The following is a 17,608-nucleotide window of genomic DNA, read 5'->3' as shown; positions in this document are numbered from 1 at the left end:
TGCCAGGAAGAAAAAAGGAGGGCAGAAATATGAATGTTACCTTTGATAAAACTGATGACTAACCCCCAAAAAGATAATCTATGGGGAGAACTGGCAATGCAGTAAAGATCAAATGTGGGTGCAGGAAGACTTCCAGCGGGGGTGTTTGTGGATGTAGATCTCAGACAGAGTTGGCGGGAAAGCATTTTCTTACATAGATGGCGCTCTGAGGGGCAAAGCCAACTATCTTGGCTTTGGAATCACGAGAATGACAGCTGTTTGTGGTGGTGGAGGAGAACCAGGTCCCTGGATCCTATTTCATCCCACAAAGAAATGGGAAAAGCAGAATTGAATTAAAAAAGAATACATGTAGAAATGCCATTTTTGTCTGTTTCCTGATGAGATGGCGGATGAGAGGCTGAATTATGTGTCCTACTCTCTAGCTGCCCATGTTTGTTGGCTGGACAGAGGTCAAAGCTGAAATAAGTGACGTATGCAACCTTGTCATAATGAGTTTCTCCTCAAGCCCTGGAGAATGCCTGCTAGCCTGGAACTGCTCACCATCTTCCTAACATGGAACCAGTTCCAAAGTCCAGGAAGAATGCATGTCATTGAAAAATGAACACATAGAGGCACACAGCAGAGGTTCTGTATAAAGCTAGTATAAGACGAAAGGAGAGGAGGAGACATGGGATATATAGGGCAGAATGGGATTCTCACAGTAACAAGTGGCCACCGAGATGTTGGAAGTTGTGACTACATGACTCTGAGCTAAGGCAACTTAATGAAACAGTCAGAAGCAGAGCAATTGGGAGCTTGGGGAAAATAATAAGGATGTCACAGGTGGAGATAAAAAAAACTTGCAGAGCTCAGGAAGGAAACAGAAGAGAAAAATGAAGCAATCCTTGAAATACAAGCATATCAGAATAAACACAAAAGAGAATAGGCACTGCTGTCATCACTGATGAATAGGTGAACAGAATTAAGAAAAGCAAGCAAAAATCAACTAGAAATGAACAAACTTAGAAGGGATTAAAGAGAAGGTGAAAGATATGGAAGGCAAAAGAATTGCAACATATGCATTACTGGTATCTTTTAAGAAGAAGCCAGGGGATGATAATAAAGTGCTTTAGAAAATAAAATATGCACGATGGGATGAGCACTGGGTGTTATACCATATGTGGACAAATTGAATTTAAATAAAAGCAAATGTAAAAAAAAAAAAGAAAAAGAAAATATGACTTGCATCTCCGAATGAAAAGGCTGCACTGTGTGGTCCAGGAAAAATTTGGTACACAATGAACAACACTGATACATTTCCAAGTATTTCCAAATACTGGCCCTCAAAGACCAAGGAAAAGCCTTTCATTTAGGCAACAAAAAGCAAACTACTAAAAGGGGGAAAATCAAGCTGGCATTATAACAAAACAGACTACACAGTGGCAAGAGGGAGGGAATCCTAGCGTAAAATATGAGTAACGGAGTGTGTTACTTACCTGGCCCCTTAGCTTGTTGCAGATGATGAACAGGACCCAGTGTCTGCTCCTGTCACCTGCACCTGCTCAGCTGTAGCTGCCATATGTAAGTGCATCTCCATCTATGTTGGCCAGGCTGGTGTCCAGATCAGCAATACCTTCTGGGAGCCCTCTTGCCTGGAGCATGGCATCCAGTCCAACAGCCAGATGCCAAGTGACAAGACCACTAGTGGAGGAGACGACTCCAGCACCTACCTTCAGTGAGACAGGTTCTGGCAATAATATTCCCAGGGCAGTGTTTCTAAACCTGGAACCCACTACCACTGATGAATTTCACACTGTCACCCATTGCCAGCTCTTTTACCCTGAGCAGCTCATTGCAGGCAAGGAAGATGCTGTCAATGACTGTGCCTGAGGGTGCTATGCTGTCAAGGTCTTCAACTGAATCTGGAAGTGGGCTGACCTGTGCACAGATCTTCAGGACTTCTTGGTTTTCCACAGCTTTTAAGGAAGAACTGGTTCTGGGTTCAGCTCCCTGTTGATGGAACATATCTTGGCCAATTATGGCAAGTAGTCCAAGCTGGAGGTCTCCATTCACCCAGCCCATCAAGTTTCCAGAGCTGGATTGGAGCCCTATGACTCCATCCTCACCACCCACACCATCTGAGAGCACTGCTATTGTTCTTTCATGGTAGACAATGAGGCCATCTCTGAAGTCTGTCATAGAAACCTCTGTATTGAATGTCCAGCCTACTCTAACCTTAACTGCTTTGTTAGCCAGGTTGTGTCTTCCATCACTGCTTCCCTCAGATGCGAGGGAACCATGAATGTTGATCTCACAGAATTTCGTACCATCCTGGTGCCCTAGTCCCACATCCACTAACGTCTGGCTGCCTATGCCCCTGTCATCTCTGTTGAGAAAGCCTACCATGAACAGCTTTCTGTATCACAGATGACAAATGCATGTGGAGCCAGTAAACCAGATGGTGAAATGTGACTCCCACCCTAGTAAATACGTGGCTTGCTATCTGTTGTACTGTGGTGACATGGCTCCTAATGATGTTATTGCTGTCATTGCCACTCCTCAAGCCCAAACACAGCATCCAGTTTGTGAACTGGTGCTCCACTGGCTTCCAGGTTGGCATTAATTACCAGCCTCCCACTGTGGTACCTGGTGGAGAACTGGCCAAAGTTCAGAGAGTTGTGTGCATGCTGAGCAATGCCACAGCCATTGCTGAGGCCTGGTCTTCTCCGGATCACAAGCTTGACCTGATGTATGCCAAATGTGCCTTTGTTCACTGGTATGTGGGTGAGGAGGTGGAGGATATAGAGTTTTCTGAGGTCTGGGAGTACATAGCTGCCCTCAAGAAGGATTATGAGACGATTGGCATAGATGCTGTCAAAGGAGAGGGTGAAGAAGAAAGAAAGGAATACTAATTACCATTCCTTTCAGCCCTTCAGCATGTCAGACTCAAAAGTTTAGCTTCAACATTAGCTGATAGGCATTCAAGCTTTCTGGTTAGATTGTCTTCACTTTTAACTGTGATCATGCCTGTCTTTTTCATGTATGACTGTATGATTTTCCCATCATATCTCAAAGTCAAGGCTTTAAGAAAGAAAAAAAATGAGTACCCAAATTTGACCAAACGTATGACCCTAAAAATAAATGTAAATTGTCCTACTCATCTATTAAGAGACTCACATTTACAAAGAGAGTGGAATCCAGTTATGTGTAATATAGGAGATGTGTGTAAAACAGTGAAGCCCATAAAGGCTGAAGATGTGGAGAGTTGGGTAGACACTGCTCTACCCTGAATTGTGTTGCCCCTCCCAATTCGTATGTTGAAACTCTAACCCCTCTTTGTGATTGCATATTGCGGAAAGGGTTTTTAAAGAGTGATTAAGGGGGGGTGTCTGGGTGGCTCAGTTTGTTGAGTGTCTGTCTTGGGCTTATGTCATGATCCCTGGGTCCTGGGCTCAAGCGCCACATTGGGCTCCCTGCAATTGGGGAGTCTGCTTCTCCCTCTCCTTCTATCTTTCCCCTTGCTTGTGCTCTCTTTCTGAAGTAAATAAATAAAATCTTAAAAAAAAAAAAGTGATTAAGGTTAAATGAGGTCAAAAGAGTGGGACCCTGATCTGATAGATCTGGTGCCCTTATAAGAAGAGAAAGAGACACCAAAACACTGTCTTTGCCATGTGAAGACACAAAAGGTGGCAGTCTCTGAGCCAAGAAGAAAGATCTTACCGGAATGTGACTCTGGTGGCACCCTCACTGTGGATTTTATAGGCTCCAGAACTGTGAGAAAATAAATTTTTGTTGTTAGAGTCACTCAGTCTATGGTATTTTCTAGGGCTGCCCAAACCAAAGAACATAGACAAAAAAAGCAAATGCCAGTAGACTGAGGGAGAGGGAGAGAGCAACAATCGTAACTATCTAGTTCTATTCAGAATAAAAAGCATTAAATTAGGTAAAAAGGGTACTTGATAATAGTAAAAGATGTAACTCATGATGTAATTTAATGTGATTTAAAAAAGTTGTCATGGAAACCATAGTGCCAAAGTCAGAAGCAGCACAGGAACAGACAGAAATGTTTTAATAATAGAAAATTTTAATTCCTAGGTCTTAACTACGGACAGATAAAGTTAAAAAAAAAAAAGGCAAATAAAAATATGGACTCCTTGAATGACAAAACAAGATAGCTTTCATAGATACAATTAAGCTATATACTTAGAAAACACTATCTTGTCCTTTGACTTGCCAGTCAAAAAAATTAGTCTGTCATAAAAATTAGATGTCAAGCTATAAAGTAGAAATTCTTCCCAAGTAGAAATAGGCAATATTTCTGACAGTGCAATGAGATAAAAAATTAATAATAAAAGTAGAAGAAAAAGCCACCTTTCCTTTTGGAAACTAGAGAACCCTACTTAAATAATTCTTAAAACTGAAATTGCAGAACTTTTAGAAAATGACAAAAATTAGAACAACATATTAGAGACTGAGATCTTGGTAAAGCAGTGCTTAGAGAAAAATTCATAGGATTAAATACTTAAAATTAGGAATTAAATTAAGAGAATTTTAAATATCCAATATCAGAATTTATAAAATAATGTGCATTAGAGAAAACAGAATAAAAATTAATAAAGATAAAAGCAAAGGTTGATGAATTATAAGACTTTTTATAATGGCAAAACTAAGTCTGCCAGTGGCATCGGAATAAAATATTAAAACTGTTGGCTATACTCATTTTTTTGAAATTTTTAAAGAAAATTTTAATTTTGGTTCCAGTATGGTTAGCATACATTGTTATAGTTTCAAGTGTGCAATATAGTGAATCAACAATCCCATATATTGCTCAGTGCTCATCAGAATGAGTGTCCTCTTAATCCATGTTATCTTTTTTACCCATCCCCCCTCGCCCCCATCTACTTGCCCCATCTACTTACTGACAGGTAACTGTCAGTTTGTTCTCTGTGGTTAGGAGTCTGTTTTTTGGTCTCTTTTTTTTCCCCCCTTTGTTCATTCTGTTTCTTAAATTTCACATATGAATGATATCATGTGATATCAGTCTTTCTCTGACTTATTTCGCTTAGCGGTATACTCAGTTCCATCCATGTCATTGAAAATGGCAAGATTTCATTCTTTTTTATGCAATATTCCAGTGTGTGTGTATATATATATACAACATCCTTATCCGTTCATCAGTCGATGGACACTTGGGTTGCTTCTATAATTTGGCTATTGTTGGCAGTAAACAAACTATCAGTGCAAAGATCTTCAGTAAAATATTAGCAAACAAGATCCACAGTGACCTTAAAAGAAAAATAAAACATGACCAAGTGAGGTTGATGTCAGGAAAGGTAGGTTAGCTTAGTATTTAGAAAATCTACTAAGAGAATTCACCACAATAATGTATTAAAACAGCAAAAGCAAAACCATGCACTTACACCCATGGTTGCTGAAAATATTGTAAAAGTAAAATCTATTATTGATTATGGAAAAACACCTCATAAGATGGAACTAATTTTATTTTGCCTTAATATAACATATTTATCTTACCGGAACTAATTTTATGTTGCCTTAATATAACATATTTATCTTACCTCAAAAGTCAGCTCACACTTAATGGGCAAATAGTAGAAGCATTCATGTTAAATCAGGACAAGGATGTCACTGTCATCCCATTATTGAACGTTAATCTTGAGGTACTTGCCGGCATTTTAGATAAAAGAAATACGGGTTGTACAAATGGTAGAGAAGGAGGTAAAATGACCATATTTGCAAATAATATGACCGTACCTAGAAAACAGAATTCACTGAACGATCACTGCCAGTAATCAGAAGAGAATGGTGTAGTGTGGCTTGGTTAAAAAAAAAAAAGAAAAATCATGGGGATCCCTGGGTGGCGCAGTGGTTTGGCGCCTGTCTTTGGCCCAGGGCGCGATCCTGGAGACCCGGGATCCAATCCCACATCGGGCTCCCGGTGCATGGAGCCTGCTTCTCCCTCTGCCTGTGTCTCTGCCTCTCTCTCTCTCTCTCTCTCTCTCTCTCTCTCTCTCTGTGACTATCATAAATAAAAAAAAAATTAAAAAAAAATTAAAAAAAAAAAAGAAAAATCAGAGTCTTTATCCATACAGACAACAACAATTGGTATCAGGATACAATGCAGGAAAGGACCATGAGTCTAGAGAAGCTGATAGTGAAGTTCACATGGAAAAATAAAAGGGCAAGTAGAGGCAGAGAAAGTCCTGAATCCAAAGAGTAATGAAAAGCATGAAAAGGCTCTGATGAACATATATTGTAAAGCTAAAATGATTAAAGCACCATGGTACTGAGGCACAGATAGTTATATCAGTGGAATGAACACAAGAGAAGACTCATTGCTTTTTGTGGATCACAAAAAAAAAAAATTGAAAACTACTCTTCTGTGTGTCTTATATAAATGTTCATAAAAATACATGTGCGTTTATACTTGTGTGTGCATAGAACAGTCTTGGAAGTATATTCAAGACACTATAACAGTTGTTGAGTGGCTGGAAGGGGTGGGAGGGGTGTTAGATTTCACCGTATTTTCTAGTCTAACTTTTAAATTTTCTACCATTTATGGTATTCTCTCTTCACAGATGTTACTCTTTTTTTCCCCAAAGCAACATAAGATACAAATAAGGTAAAAAATATTGAGGATGGCTAGGGAACGATGTGCTTGGATTGCTCCAGTAGGAGCTCTGAATTCTTTAGCTCCCAGACCCAAACACCTCAAGAGAGACTTCAGAGATTCATCCTGGAGCGGACACATTGATAGTAGAGTTTCTTCATTTTCCAAATTTTTCCCACTCTGGCCTTTCAACTCTTCATTCAATCTCCAATTGGAGACCACGGGTTGCCTTGTTTGGGGGGGAGGAGGAGCTCAGCCATTACCTCCATGAACTCCATCCAGTGGAAGCTGGTGCTACTTTCTTGATAAAACCCAAAAAGTAGTGGTTCCATAAACGTGTGGAGAGTGTCTTGCAAACACAGCTTTCAGCCAAATCCCCTATGTTCCTCTTGATAGACTCCTGCCCCAAACCCCTTCTGCCTGGAAACTCTGGAGCTGCCCACATCTCCGTCTGCTGGCCAGTCTCCAAGACAAAGGGAAGTCATCTTCTGAGAACACACTCCAGTTTATTGGTCGTCAAGAAGAACGCTTCAAGTGTGTTTAAGTTAGGTTTTAGAGGGTAATTCAAACATGGGTGTGTGTATCTTGCCCTTTACAAGAATTCCCATCAGCAAGGCCTTTGATAAGTAGTAGGGGAAGTGGCTACGCAGGAGGAATTGTAGTCTTGAAGTTCTTTTCTCATCCTGCCCCTTTGGGAGAAGGCCACATAAGCTACAGGTGGCAGCTGAGTCTTGTAGGCCAAGGCCAGGGTTGTCATCAAACATTTGCTGAGAAACTATCACAAACATAGGTCTGTACTTGGTCACCAGGCACACACTTGGACTGGGAAGGAAGAGAGGGCTCCAGCAGGAGGCCTCCCAGCGAAAATCCCCTGCCACCACTTCCTTAAATCAAAAATCTAAGGTGACAAGAACTCAGAGTGTCTTCAGGTGGCCAGAGCAAGAGGACATCTCTAAGGGAAGCGAGACTGAACCCGAGTTTTGTCTTGGGGAGCATCCAGAAGAGTCCAAGCTCTTGTGTGTTCCGTTTGTAACTTTGGTGTTTGTTTGGTTTTATTCTTTTTTCTTTTTCTTTAAACCCAAAAAGTTTGTCATTTTAGCCACCGCACCTTTGGTTTGTTATAACCAACTGTGAAAGAACCTCGTTTCCACTTCTTTCCTCCCATGGGTTAAACACCAATGATAAATCTGGAACTTCCTCACATGAGAGAAATTACACCTGGAGTTTACCTTCCGTCTGTCCTGTTGACCTTCACTTTGGGTTCTGATAGCAGAAGGTACCAAGAGAAGCAGTCTGACGTGTAATTTATTGGGCTTGTTGTAGGACAGCAAAAAAGCTTTTCCTGAAAAATCCTTTTGCTCAAGGTCTGCCTCTTGCTCAGATCTACGTAGCTGCCCACGCCATTCGGTTTCCCACAGCAAGTTATTCTAGGCTGTCATGTCTGTTTCCTCTCCTCTGAACCTCTCCCCCCCTCTCAGCAAGGATTCCGGTTTCTCTTTATCGCCAACTAGCTGTGTGGCTAAGAGCCAGTCACTTGACTGTTGCGGTCTCTTTGTCCTGGGGTGTGTCAGAGGGAGGGTGGGGGAGTCCCATGGCAATTGACAATAAAGCAGCAGGAAAAAAAAAAAAAGCTTGCCATTGAGAGTAACCTGGGCTGGGCGCTTTTCCCCATAACTGAGGAAGGAAAGCTAGTGGTGAGCAAGCAGATTCAGTGCTAACATTGTGACCACGTGATCCAGGGAAGAAACATGTATCTCTCAAAATAGAAACAGATTTTTTTTCACCCCAAAGGTACCCCTCTGCATCCATCCTTCCCCCCCACCCCCTTCATACTGAATTTATTCCAAAATTTCAAATAGCACTAGAGGAAGGCATAAGATTTTTGTGGCTTTCCAAGAGCTGCTTTTTTTTTTTTTTTTTTCCTGTTGAGTGACTTAAGGATTTCTAAGTTACTTTCCAGCTTGGAAAATCATATGACCTGTGAACATGTGCCATTCCTCAGCTCAAGAAGCCATTTAAAGCAGACTTATCTGCTTTATGCAGGCTATGCTCACTCCCCTCTACAGCCCTCTCCTCCATCTGAAATCTTCTTTGACATTTCTCACAAACCATGAGACTCTTAGCTTCCCTGCCTGAGATGAATGCTTCCATCTGGACTGGACTACTTCGTGCAGCCCGGGAGCCTCCTTATCTTTAAGGTATGGGGCAAAATGTAGAGGAGAGTAGCCATGGTGGTAGGAGCAGTAGTCCTAGCAGTAAAAACAAAAATAAGACTTGTGTGGTAACAGCAGCTCACATTTGTCGAGCTCCTCTTATGGGCTAAGCATTCTGTGTTCGTTATCTTACTGCTTTCTCCACAACAGCTTGTGAGGTGGGTAGTAGTATTACCCATTTTTTTTTTTTTTCAGAAGGGGAGACTGAGGCATAGGGAAGGTTATGAAACTTGATTTTAAGATGGCGACTGGTGGAGCCAGGCTTCCAACTGAGGACAGTTGACTTCCGGGATCCATGCTTTTACTGCTATTCATGAATATTTCCCTGTGCTTGTTTGTGTTGTTTCTAAGCTGTGTCTGCTCCCTCTTTCTCAGGAGACCTCTGGAAGGCAGGTCGTGTCTCCTTTCATACCTTCTTGCAGTACTTAACAATAAATAAGCGAGGAACTTCTTGCTGCCATGACCTCTTGGGGGAAAAGAATTTTCAAGCAGGCTACAACTGGGTGGGTTACCTGATTTGGATGACTTTCCCCCAGCAGTAGAGTACATACCCCAGGCCATCAGGGTGATGTCAAAGGTTTTGAAGGTTTTGTTCAAGTTGTTGCTCTTTGTCATTTCTTGGCCATCCTTTGGAGTGTTTGAATTGGCTCACAGGGATCTGAATGTGAAAGATATGGACAGCTCACAGAGAGTTATGTTAAGAGCTAATAAAGATTTTAGAGTCACTTCCAACATGATAAGATCAGTGTCCTGGACTGAGTTATTTTGGTACATTAATTTCAGCTTGTTCTAATGGCCTTTGGCCTCCTGCTTAATGTCAATGGAGGCAACAGATTAATTTCCTGTAAACACTGGCTTGTGATGTCTTGTTGCTTGATTCTGAGTTTTACGAAGAACTAGGAGTCATATTTATTGATTAAACAAATTACTATGTTGTGTCCTCTAAAGCCGTTGGGGTCAGTGTCTTGCTTTAGCATCTGCAAAACGTTTTATGCAAATGAGTGATCAAGAAATATATCTCAATAAGAGTGTGATGATTCTGGAGTTTTAATTTTAGATGTCTTAAAAAACCATAATCTTGAGATCATAATCATGTGTCCACTTATTATTTTTTGAAGATTTTATTTATTCATGAGAGAGACAGAGAGAGAGAAGTAGAGACACAGGCAGAGGGAGAAGCAGGCTCCGTGCAGGGAGTCTGATGCGGGACTCGATCCCAGGTCTCCAGAATCACACCTTGGGCTGAAGGTGGCACTAAACCGCTGAGCCACCCAGGCTGCCTGAGAGTAGTTCACTTATTAAGTGATGTTTGGGTTATACTATGTGAGAGGGAAATAAACAGGAAGGGGCATTTTAATAGTGTAAAATTTCTTTGAGATATTAAAGATAAAAGGAGGCCACAGAGGATCCCTGGGTGGCTCAGCGGTTTGGTGCCTGCCTTTGACCCATGGTGCGATCCTGGAGTCCCAGGATCTAGTCCCGCATCGGGCTCCCGGCATGGAGCCTGCTTCTCCCTCTGCCTGTGTCTCTGCCTCTCTATTTCTCTCTCTCTCTATGTCTATCATAAATAAATAAATAAATCTTAAAAAAAAAAAAAGAAGAAGAAGGCCACAGTTGCCCATGTCTGTCTTTAAATCGAGATGCAACTTAGCACTTGGCATTTCTTACCATCTATCTAACTGGGTCAAGAAGCTGTGATTCCTATTGATTCTTCACCTCTCATGTCATTCAGAAAAATATGATTTCTAGTTTTACTTCTCTCTTTTACCAGTTTTGGAAAATGACTTTCTGCCTGTCATCTTAAAATAAGGCACCCAAGGGAGGAAAGGAGAAGGTAAGTGTACGAATTTGCTTGATTACTTTCTTGTCCTGGCCACAGGCACTGGCTCACCACCTGTTGGTTTTCTGTTATCCTGCCTTTGTGTTGCACAGGTCTGTTGGATAGTGAGTGAGAACCCTCGTGCTGGAATCATGCTATCTATTTTGAATCCGTTGTGTGCCATTGGGTGAGGTTACCTGTAAAATGGAGACAATAGTACCTACTGCAGAAGGTTGGGATGAGCATTGATGAAAAGCACCTGGGCAGTGTCTACTCCTCACTATTGGCCCCTGGTGTCAATTATGATCATTTTCTTTCCTTTTGAAAGGGAAGTTCTGGTTTCTGGGCCTACGATCTCTGCCCCTTTTACTGTATTCTACGCAATGTAGTCAGATGCATCTTCAAACAGTGCTGCTTTGATGTTATTATCATTGTTCTTACTACCTGGTGAAGAAAAAAAGAAAATTCACTGGTCTTCCATGGCTATGAAATCAAATTCAAATTTCTCCTTGTGGTATCCAGCGGGTCTTCTATAATCTCACCAGAAGCCCTGGCTTTGACTGACCTTCTATCCTTCCACTGCTTAGGGCACTTTGAGTTGTAGCCACTAAGCTGATGAGCACCCTGGGGATTCTGATAAATCTGAATTCAAGCACATTTTGGGAAATGCTGCTTTAGTGTTAGCATGCTTTGTCTACTATATCACTTTGCCTGTTGCATGTATACGTCTTATTCCTCTAAATGTTACTTGCCTCAAGAGCAAGAACTTGGTCTTTGTTTCTCTGCAGAAAAGAGTTAACATAACAGGCCCCAGACTGCTGCCCTTAGAAAGGCCTGATAGCAAGATTGGCTCTCTGGTATTTAGGAACCTAGTCCTCTGAGTGCTCTCAGTCAACAGTTAACAATGGGTATGGTTCGTTGTAGCTAGAGTTTTGTGCAAGAATCTAGTTTATACTTCAACACCTGCTTCCCTCTGGGAGTCTGGAATTTTTTTACTGTGCTAGGCAGCAAGTACCTACATGACCAGCCCTCTGTAAAAACCTCGGGCACTGAGTCTATTATAAGGAGCTTCCCTAGGCTGAATCATTGCACACATGTTGCTGCATTTTTATTGTTGGGGGATGTGTTTTATCTGTGACCTCTCCTGGCAAGTCTGGATATGGAGTCTTTTGTCTCCCCCTGTGTCTTCTCTTCTTGTGATCTGCGTGTGCACCCTTACTGTGTTGCTGTAAAAAATTTCAGCTGTAAGAACGGTAAAAGCTGAGTTCCGTGAGTTCTTGTAGTTCATGTCCAAATGTAGGGGTGGTCTTGGGTCCCTCGATACAGCGTCCTTTCCAGGACAGTTCTTAGAGTTAGGTGCTAAGTAAATATTTCGTGATTAAGTGTCGTGAGTCTTGCAACATTGTGGATGCTTAAAAATCCAAACTCCTTTCTTCATACCCTTTGCTGTTCATTTCAGTACTTTAAGTTATCTGTCTGTGAAGAGGCCACCACTTGTAATGCATGATAGATTCAGTGTTCTTTCACTATCTACCCAGAATGCTTATTCATGTTCTTTTCCTTCCCCACGTTTCAAGCAAGGTTTGATTTTGCCATACTTGTTCTTTTGGGCTTTTGGGAGCCAGAATCAAGGAGACAGATGGAGGGATAGAAGAAGGGAGCTTTGGGGATCATATTTGGAAGAGGTGTTTGGTGGGGAGAACCTGAAGAAGAGAGGCTCATGAAAGAGCTCGGGCTCGTGTGAGCTGAAGTAACCATCTGAACAGAAGGGGGGGATTGTTGCCGTGCACTAACATTCCCTGTAGCACTGTTTGAGAAAGGGAGAAAGAGAATTTGTTGCTTTGAAATTATTTCTAGGCTGCCTCTAGGTTGTTTTTCTCAGACAATGACCTGTACCTAAGACCAAAATCATGGTTCATGGCTGAGAGTTTAAGTTTTTCATAGAATCCACTTGAGGAAAGGAACCATACCCGTTGTAGTTCTGAATTCTGTGTGTAAATCCTCAGTAAGTTCCTGATGATACTGAGTGAGTGCTTCATTCCCAACCATTTATTGAGTACTTTTGACATGCCAGGTACCATGTGTGAGGATACAGAGATGAACAAGCAATCCTTGCCCACATCACAGAGAGGGGGCTGACTTGTACACACACATTTCCGATCCTGTGTTGTGAAATACTGGTGAGAGAGTATGGGAGGCCAGGGGAGAGCGTCTCTCAAGCTTAGCAGAGCATTGTTCCCAACTAGGCTCCATGATGCAAGAGGAAATAGAAAAACTTACCTAGTTTAAGTACCAAGTAGAAGAGATTAGAGAAAAGGTGCATGGCATGTGTGATGGGGATGTAGGCCTCTAAGAGAAGAGCATCTGGATCTTTCTGGAGCCTCAGCAAAGTGTCTTTGCAGCAGAATTCTCTACGGTCTAAGACCCTAACCTTTCAAGTCCAGAAACTTGATTCGGTTTAAGTTTCCTGAGAAGCTATCTACTTACTGCTTAGGTGAGGAGTTCTCTTAACTAGTGAGACCGACATGTCAAGGAGAATGACCTATTTCTGATGACAAAGACAACTGTCCCAGAAACCACAATACTCATCAGCTTGATCATCACGTTCTATTTCAACCAACAGACCTTATGGCAAACCAGTCAATAACCAGGCTTGATGAGCACAGAATCAGGGCTAGATGAGTCTATTAAATGACCCGCATGTTTTATGCTGGGGTGGGGTGGGGGAATTCACATCTGTCTTCAGAATAGCTGTGGCCCAATGACGTTAAACTAGAAATCTGATAATCAAGACTTTGCACCTGGGGCAGAGCTTGAGTGAGCGCCATCTACATTTGCCTCTATGTCCTCAGTTTCCTATGATGATGTGAATGATAACCACTTCTTTTTTTGTTGAGTCATTTTTTAAGGAGATGTGAGTGGTTTTCATTGGACTACAAGACAAGTTCTGCTTATCTGGCAGCTACTGACTCTCCTTAAGGCGACAATACATATGTCTCTTCTGATTGTTAATTTTAAAATAGTTTAAATCGTGAAACAGGGATTGCTTGGGTTCTGATTTCCATTTTGGGGGGTTTGGCAGAGGAGAGGCATCCCATAATACTCTTCATGCACCTGCTGGTGGAGGAACCAAGACGTGGGTACCACCTTAAACTTAATGCTCTTGAGTTTCACTGGTTTACTTATGTTGTGCTGGTGAAGTACTGACGGTTTATTTTTCTCACTGTCTAAATATCAATTTCAGTTGCTGCCTACTTGATTTTCATAGAATTAATTAGCATTAATAATTTTTGCAAATATATTTCTACTTATGAACTAGGAAGCACCATCTCTTAGAAAAGCATTCTGTGCAGTGGCTAAAATCATAAAATCACAGACTGCCTCTGACTTTTCATTTTGTATTTATCGACACTGGTTTCATCCAAGTAAGTGACTTGCCCGAGGTCACATCCCTAGTTAGTAGTCAAGTTGCCACAACTTTGCAACTCACATTATTTTGAATGTATATTATTACCTACTGTGTTTGTGTTATGTGCCAGTGTCTCTGAAAGAGAACCTATGTTTATTGAGTGGAGGCCTTTGTGTCTTTTTTTTTTTTTTTTGTACTTCTAGTGCCTAGCATGCAGCCTAGGGATAAAAAACGATTTGGATAAATGTCCAATAAAAAGGACAAACGCCTTAGGCTTCTTTTTTCTTTTCTTTAGGTTTCCTTTTGGGTCCTCATGCGATGTTTCTCTCACTGTATCACACAGAAAGAATACAGCATATTCATTATTCATTCAGTGCCTGTGAATTCAGTGCTTGAGGCACCCTGCTAGGTGCTGGACTGAACAAAGGCAGTAAGGACAGAGCACTCTTGTAACGATGCAGAGACCGTAGGGTAAAACACATAAGTGACTAACGCATGGCACAGGTAAAGTGCTCTAAGGGAGACCCAAATGCATGACGATTGCAAACCAGAGAAGGGAACTGTCCCATCTTGTGGGAGAATGAGAGAAGGCTTCATGGTGGAGGTGATTTGACCTGAATCTAGGAGAGCAGCATCTGAATTTCAGAGATAAAAATAAGCTCATAGATTGGGAGGGTAGGGGGCAGAGGGAGTAGAAATAGGTAGGTGAATGAGTTTCGGAGCGCTGCGGGAAGACTCCCTGAGGTGTGCTATGTGAAGCCAAGTGTACATCTGTGGTGGGAACGGAGCGGAGTGAAGATAGACAGTCAGGGAAGTTCCTCGGTAGTGCTGTCTGTCCAGGCTCAGGGACTTGCACTTGGTTCATCAAGTATGAGTGACCATGGAGGTTATTTGGCAGCAGAAGGCAGGCTGGTTTTTGAAGGGACTGCAGTCCCTGAAGGAATAGGTAGGGAGCAGTGGACCACAGGGTGGCGGCTGAGATGGAAAGGAAGGGACAGTATGGTAGCCTGAGTGTATGACATGGGCAATGCACAGCCAGAGGCCACTAGGCACATGCATTTCCCGCTCATCCCAACTTACTAAAATTGTCTGTATTTCACTGCGATCCTAGAGGACAGGGCCCATGTGTGTTCATGTACTGAAACGGACATGGCTGGTGGGTAGTAAATGCTTCCTGGATAAATGACTGGAAGTTGGGAGACTGGCCTTGGTAGTGGTGGCTGGGTGTTGGTGGCAATAACAGGTTTCTTTTGGGACCTGCTGGAATTTGGGGGGTGTGGTCCATTTTTCTGATGTGATTTCTGGAAACAGAGACAGGAATGTGGGACAAAGCTTGAACACAAGGGGAAGACTGGGACGGATGCGGGGGTGGTGGTAGCCCATGAAAGTTGGAAGGAAGGAGGAGTAGTAGCTTAATGAGAAAGCCAGGAGTTGAGCGCCCATGCTCTGGAGCCAGGCTGCCGGAGCTCAAAGGCTGGCCATCCTACTGACTCATCGTGTGGTTTCCGTGACTTCACTTTCTCTTGACTCAATTTCCTCTTCTACAAAGGGGGGATAGGAACAGTAATAGGTGCCTTAAACCATGTGCAGCCCTCAGAACAGAGCCTGGAAGGTGGGAAGCACTCTCTGTAAGCATGAATTCCTCCTCTTATCAAAACCCACTGCAGCTCCTTTGGATGAGTTACCTCGTTCAGCCATTCGTAAGTAGGGCGGTGATGTTTTCCTCATGCCACCAATGAGGAGACTGGTGCCAAGAGGTTTCCTGGTTTGCTCAGATTCAGCTTAGTGGCCAAGCTCACGGGAGGTGATTGTAGGTTCAACTGCAATCTGCAATCCACCGGCAGCAGCTCGGGGGGATGAGGTGAGACCCCTTGGCATGAAGTCAGACTCACCAGGGACTGGGGGGCTGCAGCAGACCTTGGAGCAGGGGCATCAAGTGAGCAAGGCATACACTGCCAAGATCCACCTGCCCGTCTTTGGAAAGCGAGCAGGTGGGGGGGTGCAGAGACTGGGGTGCTGAGGACTCAGACCAGAGCTGGCTCAGGATGTGGCAAGGTGTGGCGACCCCTGGGTGGAACTGTCACGGAACCAGCTGATCTGTGCCTGCTGCAATGAGACAGGCCTGTCTGTATAGGATGGAAACCCGCTGAAGGGACTGGGTATGGAGTGAAGCTTGGGGTGCCCACTTGCAGGTGTCTGGTGCGGGACCCTCTGAAAATACTGATACTGTGATGGGTGATGAGGAAGTGTGGAGGGGAGCCACTTCAGTAACTGCTCCCTTTGAGAAAAATGCCTCTAGAAGAACCAGCCAGAAGAGCCTCTGAGCAGGACCCACTGTAATTTTTAGTGGCAGTTGGTTGCAATGGAACACCTGGGGTAGACTTTGTTTCACTGCCAGTCCAGCTCTACTTCCCCCCTTCATTAAGGAAGGAAGCTCATGGATGGTTCCTTTCTTCCCTGGAGTAGGATGTGTTCCGTACACTGTCAGTGTGTGATCTCCTGTCAGAAAGGAGGTCCTGGGGTGCCTGGGTAGCTCAGTTGGTTAGGCTTCCGACTCTAGATTTGTGCTCAGGTCATGATCCCTGGGTCCTGGGATCGAGTCCCATGTGAGGCTCTTTGCTCAGCAGGAAGTCGGCTCCGTCTCTCCCCGTCTCCCCACCTCCCCCTGCTCATGTGTGCGCGCTCTCTCTCTCTCTCTCTCTCAATAATAAATCTTAAAAAAACACACAAAGCAAAAAAGGAGATTTCTCCCTCACTGTGATTCTCCCCCATAATGAGTGCAGGGCTTTGCATCTGAGACTTCAGTAAATCAGTTCTGTCAACTTCCTGATTTCTGTTTCGGGCCTCAGCAGAACTTCCCATTCGAGTGGGACCACGCAGCGCAGGGAACACAAAGCTGGAGCTGTCTCCTGACCTTGATGTACCCTGGGGGTAAAGTAAGTTCCTGGGGGCGAGGTGTTGGTCTCACCCCACTCTGGAAGTTTGTCCTCCGGCGGTGTGGTCCTTCCACCTCAGGGAGTGGCCTGGGGCTGCCCTCAGCCGGTGGCAGAGCCTCAGGTAGGGCTCCCGGCTCCCAGGGCCGCAGGACCCGCCGCCCACACGGAGCTCTGCCCTACATTTGGGCATTACAGCAGCTCCTCCCCGACGGTTCCGAAGGAGGGTACAGTCTCGTTTATCTCCTTTAGGTTTTCCGCCAACATTTTTACCTGCTGGTGTGAAAGGGTGAGGCAGGCAGACGTCCTCCCCTCTCATTCTCTCTCTCTGTTTATAATTCAAAATTATGTTCCCTTTCATTTTTTTTTAGTTTTTTTTATAAATTTTGTTTATTTATTCATGGGAGACAGAGGCAGAGACACAGGCAAAGGGAGAAGCAGGCTCCACGCAGGGAGCCCGATGTGGGACTCAATCCTGGGACCCCAGGATCACACCCTGGGCCAAAGGCAGGAGCTTAACTGCTAAGCCACCCTTATGTTCCCTTTCATCGTCTCGTCTCGTTGCTTCCTTCTTAGGATCTTGGAAGGTGGTCCCTGTAATCCCCGTTCTACAGAACGTGAAACTGA

General features: G+C 43.5%; 1 protein-coding gene and 1 pseudogene across 2 annotated transcripts in view; both read left to right on the top strand.

Annotated features, from left to right (window-relative positions):
- Window positions 1–1,562: 1,562 nt before the first annotated feature.
- LOC121496506 lies at window positions 1,563–2,891 on the top strand (annotated as a pseudogene).
- A 5,767-nt stretch (window positions 2,892–8,658) lies between these two features.
- Window positions 8,659–17,608, top strand: part of PDE4D (phosphodiesterase 4D) — a 1,379,610-nt gene continuing 1,370,660 nt past the window's right edge. For both annotated transcript variants that reach the window (XM_041765463.1, XM_041765464.1), the window contains exons 1-2: window positions 8,659–8,805; window positions 10,592–10,654. The gene's annotated coding sequence lies outside the window, so the exon portion shown is untranslated. The remainder of the gene's footprint in view (window positions 8,806–10,591; window positions 10,655–17,608) is intronic.

This window comes from Vulpes lagopus, chromosome 8 (assembly GCF_018345385.1).
Source record: "Vulpes lagopus strain Blue_001 chromosome 8, ASM1834538v1, whole genome shotgun sequence".
In the NCBI taxonomy this organism is placed as follows: domain Eukaryota; kingdom Metazoa; phylum Chordata; class Mammalia; order Carnivora; family Canidae; genus Vulpes; species Vulpes lagopus.
Note: the sequence above shows the minus strand (reverse complement) of the source record. Positions and strands in the feature narration are given on the sequence as shown.